Source organism: Globicephala melas, chromosome 3 (assembly GCF_963455315.2).
Source record: "Globicephala melas chromosome 3, mGloMel1.2, whole genome shotgun sequence".
Lineage (NCBI taxonomy): Eukaryota > Metazoa > Chordata > Mammalia > Artiodactyla > Delphinidae > Globicephala > Globicephala melas.
The window spans coordinates 9,408,946-9,426,828 of NC_083316.1; the positions used below are offsets into that span (position 1 = coordinate 9,408,946).

Genomic DNA, 17,883 nt, shown 5'->3' on the forward strand with positions numbered 1-17,883 from the left:
CCCAGCAGTTAATAAAAAAGACCACTTTTGGCCATTACCCACCTGGACTAATGTGCCTCCAGAGACCAAGAGGTAAGAAGCATTTGATCCCATTAATTAAGATATTTTTTTTACAGTTCTTTTTATTAACAAGACTTCTAAATGTTAAAACTGATTCCAGACCTCAACTAGAAGGTTACAGCCAAGGGGAAAACAAAATACTACCTTTTGAATATCTCATTAAGTTACATCCTTTTAAAGTTGAAAAGCAAGGTCAACAGTTACCATTTTTTGAACCCTTATTAGCTGCTAGATACATTCTACACACTTGAGATGCATTATCTCTTTTCCTCCTTAAAAACATCTCCATGAGGTAGGTATTATTATTTTAACCCCATATTACAGGCTAAGAAACTGAGGTTTATTGAGGTTTATTACGTAGCTTAGGGTCACACAGCCAATTAGTAGCAAATGAAGATTTGAACCCATTCACTGTAGATTCCCTCGTTTTACCTGCTGTACACCATTTACTACATCCTTTTTTCACTGATAACAGCTTCTTGGTGCCTCTGGTAGCAGAGTCAGCTAGAAAATTAATACTTTAGTACCCAGAGAGCACACTTAGTTAGGTACATTCTTGCATAATTTCTAAATATTATTACTACTCATCTTGCTTTTTCCCTACAATATATAATAGATTCCAAATTACCCACTGGATTGAATTTTGAACATCGTATAAACCTTTATGTATTCCTATATTGTACTTTGTCTTTTTAAAGTATAGTTCTTGAGCTAATTATAAGTAATTTTTAATTATCTTTTAATTTCAACTAATTCCTTGCAGCCAAGAGCATATCTTCTACACAAAGCATTTTTAAATTCTGAATATCACCATTGCTTTACACTCAGATGATAATTAGTATTTTATGTAAGGCAGAGTTTTAAAGCAGGGCTTCTCAACCTGGGGTTCCCATGCCTATGGATGGAATTCCCTAGCCCTCAAGTAACACTGGAATTGTATATGGAATTTTGCCAGGATATTTGAGTACATGCAAAGTTGGTAATATTAAGATGCTCATAGCTTTCATCGGATGTTTTTTAAAAAAGTCCATGACTTCAAGTTTAGTACCCAGTGGATTATGGTACTAAAATAATACCTGGATTCTGATGCTTCTTTGTACTGGAGCTCCTGCTGAAGCTGGTTAAGAGTTAGTCTCAGCCCTTGGACAGCTGCTAGGGGCATAGGTGGCGTGCTTGAGGTGCTCAGAGGTGCTCAGAGGTGCCCAGGGAGCCCTCTGTCACTCCCAGTGGAAATTCAGGATTTGAGTCTCACGACCCCTGACTTTGGCAGACTCAGGGAATCTGTTATTTCTTTCAAGGAAACCTTCAACACACGGACCCTCTCACCTTTTCACCATCTGCCACCTATGTGTTGCTCCCGCACCCTGGCTCTCCCCACTGGCTGACACTCAGAGTCGAGATGCGAACACCCCTTGTTCCTCTGTCCCTCCACTGAGTCACCTGGCAAAACCTCTAGGCTGGTGACATTGGGCTCACTGCCTGCTCTGCCGAGGGTCTTGAACATCACTGAAGACAAATCCCAAACCAAGTGGGCTCTCAGCCCTGCCCTGAAATCTCACATCTGTCCTCCAGTCCCTGCACCCTCCCCTTATGCAACTGAGAAGCAGGCTTTTATCCCGGCCAGAAAGCAAAATCAGCCCCCCTATCTTCACCAGATCTTCCAACCCAGCTATGTCTGTACCAATCCCCTCTGCCTCTCCTTTTCTTCAAATTAATAAAGTGTCCCCCATTCCCTTTGGTACCACTAAACCCACTGCTTCTTCCATATGTAAGATCCTTACCTACAATTCTCCTCTCCCTCCTGCACCACTAATTTTTAATCCTTCTTCTGGGGCATTCCCACCAGGATTAGAACATGCTGTACAATCTCTTATCTGAAATAAAACAAAGCAAACAAACAAACACACACAAACACTCCTGACCCCGCACTGACCTCTAAGCACTATGCTATTTTCCCTTCCCTGCTCTCCCTAGAAAAAAATTCTTAGAAATGCTTAAAATGATAATGGTACCAAAAATAAAACATTAATAATGATAGCAAACACCTATGTAATGTCAAACACTGTTTTCAGTATTTTGCACGTATTAACTTAATGACTCCACACGACAATCCTGTAACTGTTAACAATAAAGTAAGGACCGTTATCATCCTCATTTTACATGTGACTAAACGGAGTCACACAGAGGTTAAACGTCCCAGGTCACATCAGCCCAGACCCAGATGAGCTAAGAGTCGAACCATGGTAGCTCATACTCTCAACCATCTCTCTGAATTTTATCTGCATTCGACGCCTACATTTCCTTTCCCATATTCTGGTGACGCCAGTAAATCGGGGTTTAGCACCTCACCCTCCGAAACCTCATGCTGTGAAATCTGGTGGTTAATTCTCAACCCTCATCGTACTGGTCCTGTCAGCAGCACGGGACCATCAGGATTACTTCCTCTTTCTCTGGTCACTGTCTTCTTGATACCAGACACGGCACTGACCTGGGTCTCCTAGCTCGCTCAGTTTTCTCTGCTGGACCCTTCTCTCTGCACAGCCCTTACAAGCTGCAGGGGTTCCTGCATGTCTTCGCTTGTCTCTCTGGGAGATTCCAATCTCTTGGGATTTACATACCGATGGCTCCCAAAGTTTTCTCCCACCTATCCCCTGAGCTCCAGTTTCCAGTCTCTACTTGGATATAAAATAGTATCTCAGAATGGACAAGGCCCAAACTGTTTCCCTCTCCCCCCTCCCCCCAGTCTGCAGATCTCCTGGAGTCTCCCATCTTAGGAAATGGAATCCCTATTCTTCCCACCACTCAGGACAAAACCACTGCAATTGTCCTTACCTCCTCCTTGTTTCTAACATCCTAAAGTCAGTTCACCAGTACACCCTGTGGGTTCTGCCTTCAAAATACTTTACTTCAGACGTACCACCCAGGCCTGTGCCTCAGGGCCCTTGCACATCCAGTTCCCAGTGGCTCAAATACTCTTCTTCCAGCTGTCTGCTGAATGACACCCACTTCTCATTTCAGTCTTTATTCAAACGTCACTTCCACAGAAAAGCTTTCCCCACTGCCCTGTGTAAAGCAGCACACCACTTCATCCTCTAGCTCCTTATCTTGCTTCACTTTCTTCAGCACCCTTTATCTACCTGTGATTGTATTTCTTTGTTTAACATCTCTTTCCTCTGACTACTCTGTAAGTTCCAACATAATAGAAACTGTGTTTGTTTTCCAACGCCCGAAAAAGTGCCAGGTCCACGGTTGATGCTCATATAAGTATTTGTTAAATAAATAATGTTAAATACCTACACCATGATTTTGTGCAATATAGATATTTTTAAGAAGACCCCAAATAAATATTTATAAATTAAAAATGTACGTTCAACGAACATCTTAAAGTAATCCTGCCACGTCATTTGCAAAATTTTTTGCATGATAGATCACAGGCTAAGTCCACTGTTCTTTTCAATTTTGCATATTTGGATTTTCTTTAACTGATGGTCAGAATATTTTAGTAGATCATATTTTACTCCGAAATGATTAGCGTGTTTCCTATTTCCATGAAGCCATTATGCCTACAGCTGTAGATGCACGTGCACCGACCTGGCATTTGAAAACACTCATCACACTTGAAATGGAAATGATGCTGAGTGTTGAACGGTTGTATAACCGAACAGTTGTACCATTCGACACGGACTTCACCTTCAAGCTCATAAGTCACGGGCATTGCTAACTCGATTCAACTGGCACAGTCCACTTACAAGAGAAGCAAGCATCAAAAGGATATTAAATTGATGCTCAAATGCATTTGGTGTAACTCTTTTTTCTTTAGTTTTTGTCAAGTCAGTTGACAGGTTTTGGCAGGAAAGAGTTCTTTGGGAATATTAATATAGTTCACTTTCACTCCTAGAAGTAAAATTGCTTCAGTTTTTGTTATTTTTTTTCACTCAGTTTTTTGTTGATCTAAATATTGGTGCCCTCAGACAAACCAGCAACTAAACTACAGTTTTAAAAAATACCTCTGTGGGTGAGGAAATAGTATAGAATATTAAACATTTAATCAGCCCATAAATAGAAAAGGAAAAGTATCTTAAAGAAAAACAAAAAAAGGTACTCTTTAATCTTCAAAAATTCTGAAAAGAAACACCAATGCTTAAGATTAAAGAAACAGAATGTATTTCTTTATGTGATCTACTTTCCAGCTTGATAAATATGAAGATGTCTTCAATATATTATGCAACAAATAGTATCTACAACGTTAAAAATTCACACACATTATCCTTTCTTTCTCAGGTAAATGCAGAGCTTAACAGTGCATTCTAAAAATCCATTTATCACCTTTCTAATACATGTGACATAAAACTGAAATGGTGATGGATCCACCACCAAGCAAAGTAGAATTCAAACAGTTTGAGCTATCAGAAAACTCGACAGAAAAGTGGACAATATCGTGATTTTCTACATACGCACGTTGCTGCATTGAAAAGACTTACTTGTCCATTTTTGTCACCTGCAGACGTGAATGATAATAAAGATGATTAGATCAAATCAATATTACCCTCCATAGATCACCCACTGTGTTCTGTAGTATGGCTGCTGCCAGCCCATTGTCATGGGTTCATCTCCACGCTCTGCCCAGGTGACAGTGGTAACAGGACACAGGTTTAAAGCTTCAGACGACAGTCATCAAGCCAGAGAAAGTCGCTCTGATTTACTGCTCATATTACACTCTTCATCACACCTGCACATACCGCTATTGAAGAAAGACCTGTCATCACTTGCAAAAGCCATCCCAAATTATGGCCTGATCAACACAAGACATTTAGATAATGACGTAATAAAAATGTAAAGTTGCAATTGAGATAAGTTCATAAAAAATGGAAAGTAATACAGTTGAAAGAGAAAGATGGGAAACGTGTGCGGGAACAGATTGGTTTCAAAGAGATTGCTGAAATACCACACGCAGGCACACACGCGTGCGCACACACATACATACACGCACACAAGTGTAATGAACAAGTACTGGGTCAAGATGTGGTCACTGGTGAAGAGATTTTGAACACAGAAGACTAGCTATTAGCACTGTCTCCCATGTCTGATCCTAAAGCAGAGGCCAGTTTCCTAAGTCCAGCCCCATTCCCCTACCTTTTATGACCTTGATTTGAGACACAATGAAATCTGATTACACCATCTCCCAGTCCCAAGTCCTTCTGACCAATGCAAAGGCTCACACACTGTGCCCCCTGGTGGTGTCCTGTCCCCACCTCTCCTCCGTATATCTGCACCTTCCATGCTGGATAACTTTTGCTCCCTGCATGGAACATACTCTTCTTTCATGTGAAACTCATCATCAGCCTGCCTTAGGAACTGCCTCTTCTCCAAGCACCTCGTGCAATTTGCTCTGGAAAGCCTTCTCTAGGACTTCCCTGGTGGCACAGTGGTTAAGAATCCACCTGCCAATACAGGGGACATGGTTTTGATCCCTGGTCCGGGAAGATCCCACATGCTGCGGAACAGCTAAGCCCGTGTGCCACAACTACTGAGCCTGCGCTCTAGAGCCCACAAGCCACAACTACTGAGCCCGCGCACCACAACTACTGAAGCCCCCACACCTAGAGCTCATGCTCCGCAACAAGAGGAGCCACCGCAATGAGAAGCCCGTGCACCACAATGAAGAGTAGCCCCCATTCACCGCAACTAGAGAAAGCCTGTGCGCAGCAACGAAGACCCAACCCAGCCAACGTAAATTAATTTAAAAAAAGAGAAAAAAGTTTTCAAACATTGCTAAAAAAAAAAAAAAAAAAAAGCTTTCCCTACCTCCTGTCATTAAATGCTCCCGCTCCAGAGTTCAGCATTTTACTAGCACATGTTATAGGACTGGAACTAGACATCTGTCACTTTCCACAGACATCTCAAAGGTTTTTGAAAATGTGTATACATCTTAATCATCTCCGTAATTTTAATGATATCGCAGTATTTGCTGCAAAGAATCTCTGATGACATAAGGAAGGCAGAGTTGTAGAATAATATGCAACAAGTATTTGTGAATTGCCTCCAAAAAGATTAGTGACATAAATGCAGCATCCCCCATAAAAGTTTCATTGAAGTGTCATTTTTGTATATAAAAAAGCAGCCAAGTTATTACATTGGGGTGATACTTGTTTTCAATATTTTATGGAATTGCACAATAATATATATGTATTTTGAGTGGCCTCTTGAATGCGTTTACTACGTAAGCTCTGTTCATCTGGACAGCTATAAGATTAAAAGTTATTTTACTACAAGCAAGAGACTTGAATGACGTGTATGGTATAGAATGAAACATATTCAAAGTCAAAATAGATTTCTCTCAAAGTATGGGTGTTCTCCTTTGGCAGGTAACAAAGCACATATGTGTAATCTTTTGAGGAATTCAATACTTTCCAAAAGCTCCTATGTATACCTACTCTGTGTATGGCGATACCTGCACTCTGGGGAACGCTACAGGGCACTTTGCTGAAAGATATATGTGTAAACTTAAGTGATAAGAGGGCAAAAGTAACACGGTCTTTAGTTCAGTGGGCAGATGTGGTCATCTGTCAGCAATCTTTGACCACAGTGTAGTTTATTTCATGAATACATGAGACACCACTTTAGCACCTGAGATATACTTCTGAATGTTTTCCACACACTCTGACTCTTATATTCAAAGCATTTTGAAAGGCAGTGAGTCACATGATCTAGGATGACAAACTAGTGGAGAAAGGTGACTAGTCAGTCTGCCATCAGACAGGAGGCAGCCACTAGGTAAGTTCTTCCCTCCCAGTGGCGCCATTCTGAAAAGGTTTGAAATCAACCTGCCCTCCCTGGTTTTGAACTTGACCCCCAAGAGAAAGAGCATCACATGCTGAAAACCTCCTGAGGGTAACTAATAAGACTCATGGTTGATAACTTCATTTCACATTTCTTCCAAATACTTCATGCTTACTTTTTCCTTATCTTTAGGAGAGTTTTAAAAGATGGTAGACGACAAAGACAAGTCTCTTTGGATTCAAAGACTTTAAAATCAGCACTCCATTTCACTTCTCCACTAGAAAGACCTGCTTCACAAAGGTCTCTGTCGACTCTGAGGGTGAGATTCTTCTACATCTTTCCAAACACCCCAAGCCCAGCAAACCATGGCAAGTTTGGGGAAGAGGTTCACACTTTATATCATTCTAGTTTTAAAAACTAAGAATGTTGTCAAATAAGATATTAGCAAAAGTGAAGTAAGAAAGAAGCTATAAAGTCACCTGTACTATTAGTAAATGGACTCAGACAGTGGCAAGAAATAAGTTCCTGCAGGAGACCTACTACCTCTAGGTAGTTTAAAAGAACATAATATAGACCTTGAACTATCTCACTGTGTAATCAACTAGTTTATCGCTTCTTTACAACAACATAAGAAACTTTTTCAAGGGCTTTTTCAAAATAAATGGCATACCTTTGAATCATTCCTAATGTTTAAATCTAATAATTTTATTAAAAACCTAAATTGACATTAGCTTGCCATTACTCAATCTCCGTAAAAATATGGTGGTCTTTAATGGTCCCTACTTTCTTTTCAATGTGCATATATATGTATATATATATATATATATATATATATATATATATATATATATATATATTTTTTTTTTTTTTTTTTCGGTACGCAGGCCTCTCACTGTTGTGGCCTCTCCCGTTGCGGAGCACAGCCTCCGGACGCACAGGCTCAGCGGCCATGGCTCATGGGTCCAGCTGCTCCGCGGCACGTGGGATCTTCCCGGACCGGGGCACGAACCCGCGTCCCCTGCATCGGCAGGCGGACTCTCAACCACTGCGCCACCAGGGAAGCCCTCAATGTGCTAATATTTTTATTAATATTTTCATTATTTTTTTTTTCCCTAAAAGATAAGTCTGGGACATACTGATCTCTAGTCTCCAGAATTAAACTCCGTGTGTGTGTGTGTGTGTGTGTGTGTGTGTGTGTGTGAAAACTGGGCATTTGCCAAGGTTCCATTCCTCTGGAAAATCTTTCGCTTCCAAATTTCTCAAATTATAGGGCTCTGGGTTTTTTTTTTTTTTCCTCTCTCTTTCCTTTCCCTTCCCATCCTTTCTTCAGACAAATCTGCAGGTTTCTGTAGACCCTCCAGGGGGAGCACAGAGAGAGGCAAAAGAGATCATACTCGATACTGGAAGAAGGAATTGAATTTTCCAGAAGTAAGAAGGGAAAAGGGCCTTTCCGTTGAGAGAAGAGATTGCGAAAAAGCACAGCAGCCTCAAAGGGCACAAAATCTCCTGTAAAGGAGGAGCGCTGGATCACACAGACAGTGGAATGGAGGAGAAGGGTAGAGATGGGGTCCAGGACTTCAGGTGGTACAAAGTTGCACAGTCTTTTATTTCAGAGTGTGGATTTGGATTTTATTCCGTAGGCAACAGAGCATGAGTGAAAGCTCCTAAGAAGGAGAATGATGTGATCAAGGTAGTTTTGACCATGGTGTTTTGGGGGCAGGAAGGAGGATGCCTAGAACTGAGAACCGGGGTCAGTGGGACAAGGTGAAAGGCTTTGCGTCTTTCCAGGTAAGTGATGACAAGGGTCTGCATTAAGGGAAAAGCAGTGGGGCTGGAGGGGGAAGTCTAGATGAATGGGATGTCAGAGATAAAGCCAACGGCCAATGTTGTGATCTGGGAGGAGGAGAGGGACTTGACAGCTCTGTCCAGGTTTTTAGCTTAGGACATAGAAGGCTGCAGGGGGCACAGACTTGAGAGACCAGAACAGATTTAGAGTCTTTGGAGATAAAATAGAAGGCTTCTGAGGTATCGGGAACAATTACCCAATGCGTGCAAACATGGCCCTCAGGAGAGGAGCCTGGCGTTGGGGATATAGTCTGGGCAGGTGGGCTGCGGGCAGGTTAAGCAGACGGCAGCTGGGAATTCTGACCAGCAAGGAGCCCAGGATGGGATTCCAGCCTCCACGAAGGGATGGGAATCACCAGAGCAGAGAAGCACCTCGCTTTAGGGGCGCTGAGCTGAGATGTTGCATTTTCAAGGTGGGCTCAGGCCCTTGATTCAACTTGCTGTTGAATCCTACGAAAATGACTGACACTGTCTTCATCGTTTCTGATTCCAGGGCCTGGAGGGGCTACACCTGCTGATAGGGGCAGAAGGAACTCTGGACAAGCCCAAGGAACCCTGTTCTTAAGTCCCTATGCCAAATATCCACAGGTTCCAAAGCAACAATAAAGAATAACGTCCAGACCCCTTTACAGGTAATGTTTCCCATCAGACAGAAATCCTGCTACACGACACCTATGCAACAGCCTCCCTGCGGGCGGTGTTCTCCAGGTTACAGCCTACCTATCATTTGCCACCCGTAACCACTTGAAACCCACTTGGGGAAACCTTGAAGGGTGCCTATTAGAAGGTAATCTCATGCTCTCTTTGTCACTGAAATTTACTAACGAGACTTTTTCCATCGATTGCAAGGATCATCGAAAGAAAATATGCTCTCTGCTTGCATTAACCAGCTTGGAAGTATTTGAGAGGATCTCCTTTTGCTTCTCTTTTCTTAATAATATGAAAAAACTGAATGGTGTCTATCCTAACAGGGTCGGGGGCACATCAGGTGACTGGCAGGGGAGAATTCTGGCTTCCTTGAAAAGATGAAACGCCCAAGGCTTCTCAGCCTGAGGGCAGCCTGCCATCGCTGCCACAGTGTGCCATTGACCGCGGAGAGGGTAAAAGGATGGGAAAAAGTATAGTTGGACCATTGTTTAAAAGGGACTCCACACATCCTCATTGGCTGTGTATTAATTGAAAGAAACCATTTGTTTTGTGGCTAAAACAGTTTGCTTCTGAAATCTGCTAAGGAATGATTTCTCAAAAAAACCCAAAGCCAAGTTTAATTATTCCAGCTTTCAACCTAGGGACACATTATCCTTTTTTTCTAAAGAGAGAAAGCCTTAAATGGAAATCAAAGTCTGAAGCACAAGAACTAACCCTCTTTGCCTGAACTGGTGTTTAACAAGAGCGGACACTACACTTTCCTTTCTTCTGAGAAACTAGTTCAAAGGTCAAGCCTAATGGAAGTCTTCAGAAGTTTTATTTTCCTTTGCAGGCTTAATGAAAGGCTCAGAGCTTGACCCAGTAAAATCTAGATGATGATGTAATCTCAGATGTTGAAGGAACCTCCATGATCTTTCCCTTTAAAATAATCATCTGTAGGAGATCAAAAGACAGTGCCTGGTTATTTCATTAAAATATCGTATAAACAGGTCCATATATACATATATCTTTATATCCTTTGTTTCCCATAATCATAAAGATCTAACTGTAAATTTTGTCTTTAGGTTTGAGCTATGATCATGGATATGAATAGTACTCAATGATCAAAACATATGATGATTAGAGCATACAATATTTGATACACTGTTATTAAACATAAGACATAATTTTATTTAAAATGCTTCCTTTGATGAGAAGGATATAGCGTTTTAAAAAATTAGTTTATGACTCCATGAACGAATGTTATTTTTTGCTAGAATGAGACAGGTCAGGACCAATCTTTCTATTTTTGGCTCTTATAGATGCCAGTTTTGAGAACCCTGTTCACATAACTATACAGCGAGGTCCTGGATGAGTGCGAGGTTGGCCTTTCTTTGTAAAGAAGGTGGAGAGAAAGGGAGGTAGAAAGGAGAAGGGGTGAAAGGCAGATAGATGTTGGTGAAGTTGAGCATACTGAAATTGATGCCTTGGAAGGCTCAGTGTTCCTCACCGCACCTGGGACACACCGCCTCAGCCTCACAGCTACCTGCCCAGGACTTAGGGGGTACGACTCCTATTCTGAACCTCAGAAAGCATCAGGACAACAGAGACAGTATTGCTGCTGCCTTCCGGGTGTGTCTTACTTTCTCTCTCCTCCCTCCCAAGGGCTCCAGGTCCCTGTGCTTCCTGACAGCTTAGTTCCAGACTCTTCATCGGGGGTGCAAACTCCACAACAATGTGTGACAACATATCAAGGCCTTTTCTTAATGAGGCAGAACCAAAATGCCTGGGCAATACTGACCTTCAGATCAGGGTTTCCTAAACTGAAGTGAAAAATGCATCCCCGGGGATCTTGTTAAAATGCAGATTCTGATCAGCAGGTCAGGGGTGGGGTCTGGGATTCCGCATTTTCTAAAGGGCTCTGCTTGGGAGGCGCTTTGGCTGTAGAGGATGGTCTTGCATCCACCTCCATGCTGGCCACCTGATTTGGTAGGAGCAGCGCACAAGGCACGGCTGAATCCCCAAAGAGCATGAAATGCCTATCTCCACGATGAGGGGGCTCAGGCTACAAGGGGATGCTCTGGGCTGAAACTAATCAGAGAGATTGGATGTGGCTAAGTAGGACATGGGTCTGCTGGAGGTCAAGGGCAGGCAGGGAAGGGAAAAGAGAGGAGAAATAATAAGGCTGTGAGCAAATCTAAGCGATTCGGGCACGATTCATTCAGATGACCTCAGCTAGCTGAGGAAGGCTCCAGAGGAGAAGAAAGAGACTTTAGGAGGATTTGGCTGGGATCAGGGAAAGGGAAGGAATTGTTGGGTATCTTTGAAAGGCAAGCTGAACATTTTGTTGTTTTAAAGGGAACAGCATCATCTCATAAATTCCAGTACTTGGATAATAATCAAGGAAAACAGTTCCCTGAAGAGAGCCCTTGAAAACAATCCATGGGGGGATGAAGCAAACTGTGTTACAACCTAGACTGTGGACGTAATGGTTAACTGAATAAAGTCAGCCTACATATTTTGACAGAAAAGATGACCAAGACATATCACATGAATTAAAAAAAGCTACAAATAATAAAGATATGATACAATTATTGCAAAAATACAAAAGAAGGGGAATAGATATTGTGATAAAATTTTTAAAAGTAAATTATGTCTTTACAAATTCATGCTGCAACGTTTTGAAAGGCGACTTTAAATTTTGTTGATTATATGATCAACTATATATTTTGAACACGTGGGTTCCTAAATTCAGACTTTTCTTCAAATAAGAGAAAACTCTTACAGCAAAAGTCAAATGATCCTAGTGCCTTATTATGCCACTAATATTCCAATACAATAAAAAGCACACTTGCGAGGTCAAATATGATTAACATCTTAATGTCATAGCTTGATTTCTAACTTCTGCAATAAACCAGATGTGATATTTAAGATGTTTCTCACTATAGATCAGTGATTCACTTTCATGTGCACAGAAATCACCTTGGTGTCTTGTTAAATTGCAGATTCTCATGCAGTAAATGGATTTCTAACCAGCACCCAGGTCCTGGACCACAGTTTGGATGACAAGGCTCTAGAGAAGGAGCTAGAAAGTGTAAGTTTTGGTCATTTTAGCATTTGTAATTTTTTAAGTACAAAGATATAGTCTAATATAAGATTCAAAATGTGGTGGATCGAGATACTTTATTTAAATGATTTTAAAACTGATGGAATGAAACAGAAAAGACAGTGATTATTTTGTAGAAATTATTCCATTCCATAAGTGGGTATGACCAATTTATCAAAGCACTAGTGACTTATTATATGAGGTTGGTCATAGGTTTAATGGTTTACATGTAAAATTAGTAAAACTACTCTTTGATTTGGAATCTCATTTTCCATAACCTACACAATCTTTTTCAAATTTACAGAAGATAAAGTATACATGTGGACCTACATGTGATATTTTAAACACTATACAAAATTCATCTTTAGGGCTTCCCTGGTGGCGCAGTGGTTAAGAATCTGCCTGCCAACTTAAGGGACACGGGTTCGAGCCCTGGTCCGGGAAGATCCCACGTGCCGCGGAGCAACTAAGCCTGTGCACCATGACTACTGAGCCTGCACTCTGGAGCCCATGAGCCTCAACTACTGAGACCATGCACCACAACTACTGAGCCCATGCTCTAGATCCCGCAAGCCACAACTACTGAGCCCATGTGCCACAACTACTGAAGCCTGCGTGCCTAGAGCCCGTGCTCCGCAACAAGAGAAGCCACTGCGGCGAGAAGCCCACGCACTGCGATGAAGAGTCACCCCTGCTCACCACAACTAGAGAAAGCTGGCACACAGCAACGACGATCCAACACAGCCAAAAATAAAAACAAAACAAAAAATAAATAAATTTATTTAAAAAAATTCATCTTCAGAAAAGGTACGTCTATGTGAGCAAAATGACTGGCCAGGTAAACTGTCTCCTTTGGGGCCTTCTGAGAGTGGCAATCGTACCCCCAAAAGCCCTCCTCTGGGGACACATATAACTAGATTATTGTAAAATCTCACCACAGCTGAATACCTCTGGGATTCCCGCTGAACCAAAGGCAGCTCTGCCTAAGAGCTCCATACAATGTGTTTTACCCTGGACACCCACCGGTAGCTCCAAACACAGCCTCTTGCATTGGTCTGCTAGGGCTGCCATCACAAAAACCACAAGTTGGAAGTTGATTTTATCACAGTTCTGGAGGCTAGAAACCCAAGATCAAGGTGCTAGCAGGTCTGGTTTCTCCCGAGGCCTCTCTCCTTGGCTTGCAGATGGCCACCCTCTCCTGTGTCCTCACATGGCCTTTTCTCGTATAAGGACACCAGTCCTGTTGGATTAGGGCCCCATCCTGATGGCTTCATTAAATTAATCACCTCTTCAATGACCTTCTCTCCATATACGGTCCCATTCTGAGGTCCTGGGGGTTGGAACTTCAACATATGAATTTGAGGAGACACATTTCAACCCTCTTGAATTCACATCTGAATTCAAGGCACTGTAGAGTGACACACAACTGAAGAGAGATGCAGAGAGAAGACAGGGCAGTCCTGGCAGTCGGTGTTAAGAGACAAGAAGGAGAAGGGAAGGGGGTCAGAGGGGGACAGGGGGCAGTGGCAGAGTGGCCGAGGCCCCACACCCCAAAGCTCTGCAGGAGGCCCCAGCAAATGCCTACTTCTCAGGGCCGTGCTCGGGAGTTCCTGCCAGGGCCCCAAAGCAGCTTTTGTATCCAGAACCGTGATCTGGTTTTCAATGAGACCTGCCTAGCTGGGGCTGCTGAAACAGCTTCCTGTCTCTTTCATACCCCTCTGGAAACTTACAACAAGCTCCTATTGACTGAGGTAACCAGAGGGCATTTTTATTCCTTGCAATTTGTAAGTGCTTATTGCAGTGAGGGAGCTAATGCTGCATGTTACATACAAGCGCTTCAGTAGAGAGTATGGCTTGAATGACCTGTATGTTCTATGGAGATGTACCTAAGGGTCTCATTATATGTTGCATGCTTTGCCTTCTTTTTTATTAAAGCAACAGTGTAGGGTAATCAAACAGAAACTCCTTTCCTTTCTAATGGATACAAATGAAAATTTATAGTCATCAAGGATTCGCAGTTACTTAAACAGGGCAGGTCTAGCCTGTGTGTGAGCGTGCACACTGCTTCACAGACACGCCCAGATTCTGTGCTCCTAATGGCCACTTTGACAATATTAGCAGTACTGCCTATTTCTTTCACGCTGATTTATGGTGAATTTAAATCTGGTTACGTTTCAATAATCTTCAAAACAAAGCCCAGCAAGTATCTTGGAAGGCCCCCTGCAGAAACATGGTAGTTTATCTAAAAGAGCCTATGTTTTACATTTTCTTCTTTAAAGTCAGAAGCATTTTTACTGCAGTAGAGATGTTAATTGCCACTTATCTTAATGACTTCTTTTCTGATATAAAATAGCCTGGCTTGAAATACAGCAGACTTTTTTGTCAAGAAGAGACAGGAATAGGAGGTCTGTTGGCTCCTGGGAGAAATGGGACGCTTTTTCTTTTCTGTCTGCTTGGTTTGTGTTGGTTGCAGGCTTTCTGATTTAGGACCTTTGAGGTCTGAGTTACCGCCTTCATCTTCAGCGTGAGGGAAAACGAACCCCAGGAGAAGCCATGAAATAGAACTTAGGCTCTGAAAGCAAAAACCACAGTAGGAGCTCCTGAGGTTATCAAAATAGAATTATGTGGTAGCTGGTATAACCAGTTACTAAGGGACATTTTTAATAAAACTGTAGCAGATAGTTTTTGTTTAAATTTGATTTATTTTTAAGTTTATACGATTTCAAATGAGATTTTTTCCTATTTGTTTCCTAGTTAATATTCCTACCTCATCGCTCCTATCCAAAAGTTTCTAGTGTCCAAAAGGGTGCTGGCTGGCTGTTGGTACCCAATAAATATTTGTTAAATGACTGAATGAAAACATTTCAAACTTATAACCCTTAGGTAGTATTTCTCAAATAATATTAATAACTAGTTTTATTCTACAGAATAATATTGTGCCATCTCATTGAAGAAGCTCCTTCACATTCATGATTTTAACTGTGAGTCTTACAGCTAATACATTAGCTAATATACGATTATAATATATTATTATTTTACTTAATCATAAGATTAAATATCTATGTATAAGTGTATATTATGCATATTAAAAGTATATGTATAACTGAATCACTTTGCTGTACACCGAAACTCACACAACACTGTTAATCAACGATGTGCCAACAGAAAATTAAAAAAAGAAAAGAAAACGTTAACAAGAGATTAAAGAGCTCATATTAGGTAACATATCTGGCAAGTAATAAATGATATAGGACACTGAGTATGTTCTCCTTACAAATGGGCTCCAGAGCTTCCCACAAAGTGGTGGAAGGCACTGTTTTGCAAGGGGTTACGTTCAAGAGCCCCGGAGCCATTTCCATTCATTCTTCTTCCCCATGGTCCCATCTGCTGCTCCTCCAGATGACCTTGGTTTCTGTCTATTAGTAGTGCCTGGGCAGCCTTTAGCTGGCTGTTTTATTTCTTTCCTTTTTATTGTGGTAAAATAAACGTAACGTAAAATTTACCATTTCAACCATTTTTAAGTCTACAGTTCGCCGTACACTGCCGTGCAACCACCACCATCCCTGTGCAGAACTTTTTCATCATCCCCAACAGAAACTCTATCCATTAAACACAAACTTCCCAACTCCCTCCTCCTCCTTGCCCCTGGCAACCACTACTCTAATTTCTGTCTCTCTGTTTTTGACTACTCTAGGGACCTTATACATGTGGAATCATACAGGAGTTGTCTTTTTATATCCGGATTATTTCACTTATCATAACGTCTTTAAGGCTCATCCATGTTGTAACATGTGTCTTCCTTTTTAAGGCTGAATAATATTCAATCCAGTGTACAGACCACATTTTGTTTATCCCTTCACCCTTTGATGGATGCTTGGGTTCAAACAAGAAAAGGGGAAAGGGGGATTCACAGAAGATACTGGAAGGAAAGGCCGACTACCTTGGTGAGATGACCAGTCAGATTAAGCATAACAAATCATCCCACGACTCAAAGGCTAAAGACAATAAGCATCATTAATTATCTCATGGCTTCTTTGTGCAGTAATTCAAGACAGAGAAGAGCAGGGACAATTAGTCTCTACTCCACAATGTCTGGGATCTAAGCTGGAAGACCCAAAGGCCTGACTGGCACTGGGGGATCTGCTTTGAAAGTGGCTCCGTCACATGGTGGGCCAATTGGTTCTTCCCCATGCAGACCTCTCCACTGCGATGCTGAGAGCCTTAGGATGTTGAACTGGTCACAGAGGCCACCTCTGATTCAGAGTGAGAGAGGGCCCACAAAGGTGTGAGCACCAGATGACAGTGTGATCTGGGACATCTTGGACACCACCTACTACAAACCTTATTACTGCTCATTATATAAAGTAGGCTAAATATTTGGAGATTTTTCAGAAATGATTAATATTTTAGAATATTACTGCTTTGAAAAACTTGAAAATATTCAGAAGAAATGTATAATTCTAGTCAGTCAGCAAATATATTCAAAACTGTATATATATGCACCCCAATGTTCACAGCATCACTATTTACAGTAGCCAAGACATGGAAGCAGCCTAAGTGTCTGCTGATAGACGAACGGATAAAGATGTGGTGTATACACAATGGAGTATTACTCAGCCATAAAAAAGAATGAAATAATGCCATTTGCAGCAACATGGATGGACCTAGAGATGATCAGACTAAGTGAAGTAAGTCAGACAGAGAAAGATGAATATCTCATGATATCACCTATATGTGGAATCTAAAAAAATGATACAAATGAACTTATTTACAAAACAGAAATAGACTCACAGACATAGAAAACAAAGTTATAGCTACCAGAAGAGAAAGGGGGAGAGGCATAAATTTCGAATCTGGGATTAACAGACACTGACAACTATACATAAAATAGATAAACAACAAGGACCTACTGAAAAGCGCAGGGAACTATATTCAATATCTTGTAATAACCTATAATGGAAAAGAATCTGAAAAAGAATATATATATATATATATATACATATACATATAACTGAGTCACTGCTGTACACCTGAAACACTGTAAATCAACTATACTTCAATAAAAAAAATAAAAATTAAAAACAAAAACAGAAAAAACAACCCAGTATACACAAGCAAAGAGAATAAGGTAAAAGGCCAGGATTTCTTTTTCACATTCACTGGAATAATAGTGAGCATCTTAAGCTAATTTTACATTACCCACCTGTTCAGAGAAATTATTTCTGCTACATTGTGGCTTCTAAGCCAATGGTTCCCAGACGTTTGTCTGAAACCAACTTTGATTTTTTTTCATAGGGGCCCCTTTATGCAACTGAAAAGACTGTCCTATATTCCAAGGTTATTTCATGTCTGCCTTTCCTGTGTGCTAAGAAGTGGCTGGAGGAGACTATCTGCAAAGTAAAAGCCCAGCTACCCTGGGCTGGCACCCACATGGCTTTTGGAATGGAACTAGTGTTTGTATTCCA

At 41.4% G+C, this 17,883-nt stretch overlaps 1 protein-coding gene across 9 annotated transcripts in view; it reads right to left on the reverse strand.

Annotated features, from left to right (window-relative positions):
- CTNND2 (catenin delta 2) overlaps positions 1-17,883 on the reverse strand; it is a 930,830-nt gene that overhangs the window by 341,225 nt on the left and 571,722 nt on the right. The gene's annotated exons all lie outside the window — the stretch shown is intronic.